General features: G+C 40.4%; 1 pseudogene; it reads left to right on the top strand.

Moving 5' to 3' along the window:
* Nucleotides 1-966: 966 nt before the first annotated feature.
* Nucleotides 967-1,313, top strand: LOC123383680 (annotated as a pseudogene).
* Nucleotides 1,314-10,712: the final 9,399 nt, after the last annotated feature.

Below are 10,712 nucleotides of genomic sequence, written 5' to 3'. Positions count from 1 at the left end.
TTCTTTGACTAACTCATACCGGAAGGTCTGGGCCGCTAATAGTCCTGCCTGAATTGGGTTGCTGTGGTTTTCCATTGACCTAAACCACAGGCCGTGGTAGTACTAAGAGATACTGTGAGGGATCTCTTGTATTCCAGACATCCAGACACACTCTTCCTTACCTACATTGTTGAGTAACAGTCTTTGATAATCAGGATCAGTCACTCCAGCCAGTACAGTAACTGCCTTCCTTGACTGGTGACCCAGAGACATGAGGAGCCCAATGTGGCTGGGTGGCAGTCCTAACTCCCAATTCAATGTGTCCTCTGCTGGAAACCTTCATCCCTATGAGACTAAGGCCTCTAGGTCAGCAGAACACAATGTTATGGGAGCAGGAAGCAAACATTTTTCTAGTGGGTCCCTTTGATTCTTGGACCCTGCCTATGGGAGGAACAGGGTCATATGTTGGATACTGATTCAGAGTATATACAGCCTTCTGCAGAGCCTTGACCCAGTCTTAGAAGGTATTGCCATCTTGGGACACCTGCGTGGCTCAGTTGGTTAAGCGTCTGACTTCAGCTCAGGTCATGATCTCGCAGTCCGTGAGTTTGAGCCCCACGTCGGGCTCTGTGCTGACAGATCAGAGTCTGGAGCCTGTTTTGGATTCTGTGCCTCCCTCTCTCTCTGACCCTCCCCCGTTCATGCTCTGTCTCTCTCTGTCTCAAAAATAAATAAGCGTTTTTAAAAAAAGGCCATTCTACCATTCTATCAAGTCAGTTGCTTCAAGAAGGTGGAAAACATGGTGATGCCAATGAATTCCATGAGCATGGGCCCATTGCTGTGCTTCTTTTGCTATGAAGGGAGTTCTTTGATCAGAAGTAATGCTGTGTGGAATACCATGATCGTGGATAAGGCACCTGTAAGTCCATGGATAGTAGTCTGGTCAGAATAATTGTATACACTTCCTTTCCAACCTGGGCCCAGCAGAACGGCTCCTGCAAAGGAGGATGGTGAGAAGAATAAGGTCCATTCTGCCATTATTGAGATAGTGACCAGAGAACACACCATCAACATTCACAAGTGCATCCGTGGAGTAGGTTTCAAGAAGCGTGCCACTGGGCACTCAAAGAGACCCAGAAATTTGCCATGAAGGAGATGGGAACAAAGCTGTCTGGGCTAAAGGAATAAGGAATGTTCCATACCATATCCATGTGTGGTTGTCCAGGAAACGTAACAAAGATGAAGATTCACCAGACAAGCTCTATACACTGGTTACCTTTGTACCTGTCACCACTCTCAAAAATCTACAGACAGTTGATGTGGATGGGAATTAATCACTTATTGTCAAATAAAGGTATAAAACTGGGGGAGGGGGAGAATAATTGCATGCAGGGAAGGAAAAATGTGTATCCAGAGTGTCTATTCCAGCAAGAAAAAACGTTGCCCCTTCCAAGATGGAGGCAGCCCAACATAATCATCCTGCTGCCATGCTGACCAGTCTTGGAAATGGTATCATACTGGGGGCTAAGTGTTGTTGGTCTCAGTTGCTGGCAGATTGGTCACTTAGCAGTGGTTGTAGCCAGGTTATTCTTGCTGAATAGAAGTCCATGTTGGTGAGCCCATGCATCACTTCCATGCCTTCCACCATGGCCACTTTGTGGTCATCATCTACTGGGCGATGACATGGGGTGGCTGAGGAAAAGGCTGACTAGTATCCACAGAACAGGTCATCCTATCCATTTGATTATTAAAGTCCTCCCCTGCTGAAGTTACACTTTGGTGAACATTCACATGGGACATAAATGTCTTTATGCCTTTTGCCCATTCAGAGATATCTATTCACAATACCTTGTACCCAGACCTCCCTGCCACCAATTTTCCAATCATGCTCCTTCCAAGTCTTTGACCATCCAGCCAAACCATTGGCAACAGCCCATGAATTGTTGTATAATCGCACATCTAGCCATTTCTCCTTCCAAGAAATGTGAACAACCAGGTGTGCTGCCCCTAAGTTGTGCCCACTGGAAGGATTTATCTTCACCATCTTCCTTCAGGAATGTCCCAGAGAGGTGCTGCAGTGTTGTAGATGTCCACATCTGGGTAGTGCCTGCATATCGTGCAGAACCATCAGCAAACCAGGCCCAAGTCTTCTCTTCCTCTGTCAACTGATCATAGGGAACTCATAAGGCCATAGGTGCAGGCTTGGAGAGAGGAGCGGTGTAGCAGGAGTGGGGTCCAGGGGCATTATGGCCACTTTTTCACTTTTCACTTCTTTGTGCCTTCAGGGCCTGCTCAAGCGTGGTTACATATATACCACTTCCATTTGATGATGTCCATGCCCAACTTTATGGCTTGGTGAGTCAGATAACACCCAATTTATGATGGGCGGCTGAGGTCACATGATAATATAGTGGCCCATGTTCAAGCATCCAGTCTCTCCTAAAGCCCAGAAGGAAATCAAAAGCTGTTTTGCAAAAGCAGAGTAGTTATCTGCAGAGGATAGCAGGGCTTTGCTCCGAAATCTAAGGTCCTGTGCTGTGATTCACCTAAAGGAGCCTGCCAAAGGTTCCAACTCCAAACACCATCCCTATCTGCCACTGACACTTCAAACATCCATTGGGGCTGCTGAATCATGTGGCCCAAGTGACAAAGCGTGCACATCATCTTAGGTCTGCTGCAGAGCCTTCTCTTAATCTGGGTCCCACTCAAAATTAGCAGGTTTTTAGAACACTTGGTAAATGGGTTGAAATAATACACCCCAAGGAGGAATACATTGCCTCCAAAATCCAAAAAGACTCACTAGGTGTTGTGCCTCTTTTCCTGGCCGTAGGAAGGGACAGATGCAACAACTTATCCTTCACCTTAGAAGGGATATCTCAACATGCCTGATACCACTAGACCTATTGGAATTGCACTTAGGTGGAAGGATCCTGAATTTTTGTCAGATTTATTTCCTACCCTCTGACACGCAACTGTCTTACCAGTCAGTCTAGAGTAGTTGCTGCTTCTTGCTTACCAGGTCCAATCAGGATAATGTCATCAATGTAATGAACCAATGTGATGCCTTGTGTAAAGAAAAAGTGGTCAAGGTTCCCGTGGGTTAAATTATGATTTAGGCCTGGAGAACTGATATACTCCTGGGGTAGGACAATGAAGGAGTAATGTTGGCAAATGGTTTCTAGTGGTATTTACTAATAGTATCAAAGAAAAAGCATTTTCCAGATGTTTTGGGTCTAATTGTGACTTCTAAAAAGGTGTTGATGTCTTAACCTCCAGTACCTGTGAATGTGACTCTACTTGGCAAAAGGGACTTTTGCAGATGATTAAGTTAAGGTCCTTAGGGTGGGCTCTAATCCCATATCCCAATTTGGATGCAGATCCAGACAAGTAAAGAGGGCTAGCAATATGAAAACACAGCGGGAAGATGGCCATCTGGAAGCCAAGGAATGCCTGAAGCTACCAGAAGCTAGGAGAGAGTCATGGAACAGATTTTCCCTCACAGTCTTCAGAAAGAACCAATCCTACCAACACCTTGATCTTAGATTTCTGGACTCCAGAACTATGTGACAATAAATTTATCTTACTGAAACCACCCAGTTTGTGGTACAGTGTTATAGCAGTCCCAAGAAATTAATATAATGGATCAATATCCGCATACAAAGAACCAGGGGATATGTTGGAGCTATGTAACCACATCCGCAACAGTAGCTGTAATTAGTAAACTTTACAATAATCCACTGTCATCCTCCAAGATCCATTGTTTCCTGCACGGGCCAAATAGTTGAGTTGAAAGGGGCTGTGGTGGGAATCACCACCCCTTCATCTTTCAAGTCCTTGGTAGTGGCATTAATCTCTACAATCCCTCCACGGAAGTAGTGTTTCTTTTAGCAATATTCCTAGGTAGAGGCAATTCTGGTGGCTTCCCCTTGGCCTTTCCCACTGTAGTACCTCTCACTCCACAGGTCAGGGAGCGAATGTGGGGGTTCCACCAGTTGCTTTGTATGTCTACTCAAATTATGCATTCCAGGACTGTGGAAATAACCACAGGATGAGTTTGAGGAACCACTGTGACCACTGCAAGATGGACCTACACTAAAGCTCCATTGATCGCCTGACCTCACTAAGCCCCTACTCTGACTGTTGATACTGTCCTTTGATGCACAAAAGTTTTTAACTTTCATGAAGTCAAATTTGTCTATTTTTTAGTTCTGTTGCCTGTGATTTTGGTGTCACACTAAAAAAAATCACTGCAAAATCTAATTTCATGAAGCTTTGCCCTATTTTTCTTCTAGGACTTTCATGATTTGTATATTATGTTTAGGTTTTTTTTTTTTTAATCCATTTTGAGTTAATTTTTGTATGTAGTGTTAGGCAAGAGTCAAACTTCATTCTTTTGCACGTGGATATCCAGTTTTATCCACAACATTTTTAAAAAGACTGACCTTTCTGCATTGAATGGTCTTGGAACCCTTTTCAAAAATCATTTGATCATGCATGAGAGGGTTTGTTTCTGAGCTCTTTGTTCTAATCCATTGTTTCATACATGTGTCTATGCCAGTACCAAACTGTTTTGATTACTGTAGCTTTGTACTAAGTTTTGAAATCAGGTAGTATGAGTCCTCAAGCTTTGTCTTCTTTTTTAAGATTGTTTTAGCCATCCAGGGTCCCTTGACATTCCATCAGAATTTTAGGATGGATATTTCTGTTTCTGCAATATCATCATTGGGATTTTGATCAGGATTGTATCAAATGTGTAGATTGCTTTGGGTGGTATTGCCATCCTAATAATATTAAGCATTCCAATCCATGAACATGGAATGTCTTTCCATTTATTTATATCTTCTTTAATTTCTTTTAGCAATATTCTGTAGCTTTCATTATACAGGTCTTTCACTTCCTTGGTTAACTTACTGCCTAAGTATTTTATTCTCTTTGATGCTATTGTAAATTATTTTTTCCCTTAATTTCCTCTTTAGATTGTTCTTTGTTAGTGCGTAAGCATGCAATTTATTTTCTTTGCATGTTGATTTTATATCATGCTACTTTGCTGAATTCATTTATTACTTCTAACAGGGGTTTTTTGGTGTGGAATATTTTGGATTTTGTACTTCTAAGATCATATCATCTGCAAATAGAGATAATTTTACTTTTTCCTTGCCATTTAGGATGTCTTTAATTTCTGTTTCTTGTCTAATTGCTCTAACTAGATCTTCCAATATTCTGTTCAATAGAAATGACAAGAACAGAAATCCTTTCCTTGCTCCTGGCATTAAATGAAAAACTTTCAGTCTTTTGCCACTGACTGCACTGTGAATTTTTCAAATATGCTTTTTTTTTATTATGCTGAGGTAATTTCATTCTATTCCCAGTTTATTGCATGTCTTTATTGTGAAAGGGTGTTGAATTTAGTCAAATGCTTTTTTTTTTTTTTTTGCATCAATTGAGGTGAATGTCTATGTGTGTGTTGGGGGAGGGTGTTTCCTCTTCATTTTCTTGATGTGGTGTATTACATTGATCAATATTTTCATATGTTGAACCATCTTTGCTTTCCAAGAATAAATTCTACTTGGTCATGGTTTACAACCTTTTTCAACATGTTGAATTCAGTTAGCTAGTATTTTATTGAGAATTTTTGCTTCCGTGTTCATAAGGTCTATATTTCTCCTGTATTTTCTAGTCTGGATTTGGTTTCAGGGCATACTGACCTCATGGAATGAGTTAGGAAATACTCTATCCTCTTCAGTGTTTGGAAGAGTTTGAGAAAGAGTAGTGGTTAGTTCTTTAAATGTTTGGTAGAATTTATGAGTGAAGCCATATCAGGTCCAGGGTTTTTCTCTGTTGGGAGGTTTTTCATTATTTACTCAATCCCCTTAGAGGTCTATTCTGATTTTATGTTTCTTCATGATTTAGTCTTGGTAAGCTTTGTGTTTCTAAGAATTTGTCCATTTTATCAAGGCTATCCAGTGTGTTGGTGTACTATTATTTATAGCACTCTCTTATAATTATTTTTATTTCTGTAGGATTGATAGTAAGTAATGTCCCCAGTTTCATATCCGATTTTAGTAATTTGAGTCTTCTCTCTTTCTTCGTTCAACTAGCAAAAAGCTTTGTCAATTTTGTTGATATTTCCAAATAACCAACTTTTGGTTTCATTAATTTTCTCTATACATTTTTATTCTTTATTCAAACAATTAACGCTTGTTTTCTATTTTTTAAAAAATTATTCTTATGGGCAGAATAAATGAGAGAGAGGGAGAGAAAGAGAATCACAAGCAGGCTCTGCGCTGTCAGCACAGAGCCTGATATGAGGCTCAAACTCATGAACCGTGAGATCACGTCCTGAGCCAAAGTCAGACGCTTAACCGACTGAGTCACCCAGGTGTCCTAACTTTTGTCCTTTTTATTCAAAAAAACAACAAACTTTTGGGTTCACTGATTTTCTCTAGTTTTCTATTCTAATTTTTATTTTCTCTGTTCTATTCTGTTTTTTATTATTTAATTTATTTTTTTTTTAATTTACACTCAATTCTTTATTCCTCTTTTCCTTCTGCTGACTCTGGGTGTAGTTTTTCTTCTTTCTCTTGTTCCTTAAGTTGAAAAGTTAGGTTGTCGATTTGAGATAATTCTCCTTTTTTAGTGTAAGCATTTATAGCTATACATTTCCAACAGAATTTCCCCATCTTATATGTGCTGTGGCTGCTAAGCACAAATCTTTGGTGTATGCATAAAATAAAGCACATTTTTTATTCTTTTCTTTCTGATAGGTTTAAAAAGAAGATACAGCAAAATGATACATGGTTTTCATTTTGATGTTACCCACATTAGATGGAATACAACAAAGTGATCCTCATGGTAACCACAAAGAAAATAGCTATAGAATACACACACACACACACACACACACACACACACACACACAAGAGAATTGGACAATCCCAAAGAGAGGTGGCAGGTAACACAATGGCTACTTCCCCAACAACAGACCTCTCTCAATGGACAAAAACCATGAAATTATTTGTGTCCCATATGAATGCTCATTAAAGGCTGACATGAATCAGGGAAGATTTTAAGAATCAAGTGGGAAAAAGAATGAAATCTGGCCATTTGCAGCAATGTGGATGGAACTGGAGGGTATTATGCTAAGTGAAATAAGCCAGGCAGAAAAAGACAGATACCATATGTTTTCACTCATATGTGGATCCTGAGAAACTTAGCAGAGGACCATGGGGGAGGGAAAGGGGGAAAAAAGTTACAGAGAGGGAGGGAGGCAAACCATAAGAGACTCTTAAGGACTGAGAACAAACTAAGGATAGATGGGTGGTGGGGGAGAGGGGAAAGTGGGTGATGGTCAGGGAGGAGGGCACTTGTTGGGATGAGCACTGGGTGTTGTATGGAAACCAACTTGACAATAAATTATATTTAATAAAAAAAAGAATCAAGTGGATAAGATGATCCATTCTGTGGATCTCAGTCAGCCTCTTTATCCTGCCAACCTTTTCATTGTTCAATGGGGTCATCAAAATAGTGGTCATTGTCACGGGATGGAAGATATGCATGGACACAGTAACATAAGGCTCCCCTGGCTATGGGCACTGTTGGATGTTCAATCTGCCAGCATCAGAGGTCAAAACTGAGTCATTAATATGGCACCATCTTCCAGGTGATCAACCTAGTGGCAGGTTGATTACATTGGGACACTTTCAGATTGGAAGGGGCAGTGTTGTTTTTACTGTAATGGACACTTACTCTGGATACAGTTATATCTTCTTTGCCCCCAGTGCTTCTTCAAAAACTACCATCTGAGGATGTAAGGAATGCCTTATCTTCTATCTTTGTATTCCACACAGGATTGCTATAGTGCTTGGATGTTAAGTGAAACACTCATATAGATGTTGCTGTGATGGATTGTGTATGGCTTTAATTAAAGGAGATTACCCTCAAGAATGTGTAAGGCCAAAAAGTAAGGTTTCTGAGGAAGGAAGGAATACTGCCTGACTTTAACATGGAGTTTCTCTGCGTTTCCATACTGCCAGCATGTGCTATATGTTTCTTCCTCATGACTACAACATCAACGCCCATTTCAGTTTCTAGATGGCCAGGCTACCATATATATTTAAGATTCAAGACTGCATGGTCGGGGCGCCTGGGTGGCGCAGTCGGTTAAGCGTCCGACTTCAGCCAGGTCACGATCTCGCGGTCCGTGAGTTCGAGCCCCGCGTCGGGCTCTGGGCTGATGGCTCAGAGCCTGGAGCCTGTTTCCGATTCTGTGTCTCCCTCTCTCTCTGCCCCTCGCCCGTTCATGCTCTGTCTCTCTCTGTCCCAAAAATAAATAAACGTTGAAAAAAAAATTAAAAAAAAAAAAAGACTGCATGGTCAATTTTTCCCTGAATTTCTCACTAGCCAGCTTGCCCTACAGATTTCAACTTACCATCTCCCAGAATCATGGGAGCAAATTCATTAAAATAAATCATTTAATAATATGCAGGTGGCCAACAGACACATGAAAAGATGGCCAACATCACTAATCATCAATGAAATGCAAATCAAACCCACAATGAGATACAACCTTACACCTGTCAGAATGGCTAAAATAAAAAATACAAGATGGGGCTCCTGGGTGGCTCAGTCAGTTAAACGTCTGGCTCAGCTCAGGTCATGATCTCGTGGTTCATGAGATCAAGCCCTGTGTCAGGCTCTGCACAGATAGCACAGAGCCTGCTTGGGATTCTCTCTCTCCCTCTCTTCTGCCCCTCCTCCACTCATACTTTCTCTTGCAAAATAAATAAACATTTAAAAAATAAAAATTAAATTAAAAATACAAGAAGTAACAATTGTTGGTGAGGATGTGAAGAGACAAGTGGCATCATGTACTGTTGATGGGAATGCAAACTGGTGAAGCCACTGTGGAAAACAGTATAGAGGTCCCTCAAAAAATTACATGGAGAACCAGTGAATGATCCAGGAGTTATACTTCTGTGTATTTACCTTAAGACAATGAAAACACTAATTTGAAAAGATATGTACACCCTTATGTTCATTGAAACATTATTTACAATAGCCAAGATATGGAAGAACCTAAGTGTCCATTGATAGACAAATAGATAAGAAAGATGTGGAATGTATGCGTGGGCTTGAACACACACACACACACAGACACACACACAGTAGAGTATTACACAGCCATAAAAAAGGGTGAGTTTGTGCCATTTGCAACAACATGGATCTATGTGGAGGGTATTATGCTACGTGACCTGAGACTGAGAAAGACAAATATCATATGATTTTGCTCATATGTAGAATCTAAAAAACAAAACAAATGAATAAACAATTTTAAAAAAGCATAATCAGACACATAAATACAGAAAACAAACTAATGGTTGCCAGAGGGGAAGGGGTGAAGAGATGGACAAAATGGATGAAGAGGAATGGGAGATACAGACTTCTAGTTATGGAACCAATAAGTCACAGGAATAAAAGGCACAGCATAGGCAATATAGCAATGATATTGTAATAGCACTGTATGGTGACAGATGGTGGCTGCACTTCTAGTGAGTATAGCATAACATATTGAGAAGTTGAATCATTGTGTTGTGTATCTGAAACTAATATAACATTGTGTATCAACTAAAATAAAAAATTATGCAACAGGGATGGAGTAAGTCATCCTTATCTTACAAAACCAGGCACTGAGGATCACCAAAGTTGGTGTTGAGTAGTATGTTCCAGATCACCCAGTATTTGAGTCTAAGTTTGTCTGGCTCCAAAGCCCATATGGTCCCCAGTACATCATATGGCCAAAAAGATCAGGGAAGGCCTGAGAGGTTTTCTGAGGTTTTGAGTATATCGAATAAGGGTATTGGGAGTGTTTTTAAATTTTTTTTAATGTTTATTATTTTTGAGAGAGAGAGAGAGAGAGAGAGAGAGAGAGAGGGGGAGGGGGAGGGGCAGAGAGAGAGGGAGACACACAATCTGAAGCAGGCTCCAGGCTCTGAGCTGTCAGCACAGAACCCAATACGGAGCTCACACTCACAAACGGTGAGATCGTGACCTGAGCTGAAGTCAGACGCTTAACCAGCTGAGTCACCCAGGCGCCCCTAGGAGTGTTTCTAGAACGTGTCAAACATGCACCTAAGTGATACAACAGTATAACAGTCTTCACATGTTCGTCACCCGGTTTCAACAATTATCAAAATACAGTTCATTCTGTTTCACATATATTACGCTCTCCAACTCTGCTACTGCTCCTGTCTCCACTCAATTATTTTAAAGCAAATCCTAGGTATGTTTTTATTCATAACCCACACTACAAAATAAAAATACTATCAATATACACAATAACAAATTCATTAATGTTATCTGATACCTAGTCAACATATTTCTCCAATTAATTTCCTTTTACCATGGGCTCGTTTACATCAGAATTCAAACAGGATGTCCAGACTGCATTTCTTTAATATGTTTTATAAATTTCCTTTAATACATATCATCTCTTGCTTTTCCTTTATCTTATCTTATCTTTTTTTTTTTTTTTTTTTTTGTGGAAGAGACTAGGTCATTGTGTCATTGAATTTTGGAAATCCTGGATCTGGCAGATCACACCCCTGCTGTGTTTCTCAACATATTCTTCTGTCACTAGCATGTACCCTGAACTGACAGAACTTGAGGCTTCATCATCAGATTCAGGTTTGGCTCCATGGCAAAAATATGTCAGAGATGGTGCTTTGTACTTCCTA

This window comes from Felis catus, assembly GCF_018350175.1.
Source record: "Felis catus isolate Fca126 chromosome X unlocalized genomic scaffold, F.catus_Fca126_mat1.0 chrX_random_Un_scaffold_70, whole genome shotgun sequence".
NCBI lineage: Eukaryota > Metazoa > Chordata > Mammalia > Carnivora > Felidae > Felis > Felis catus.
Note: the sequence above shows the minus strand (reverse complement) of the source record. Positions and strands in the feature narration are given on the sequence as shown.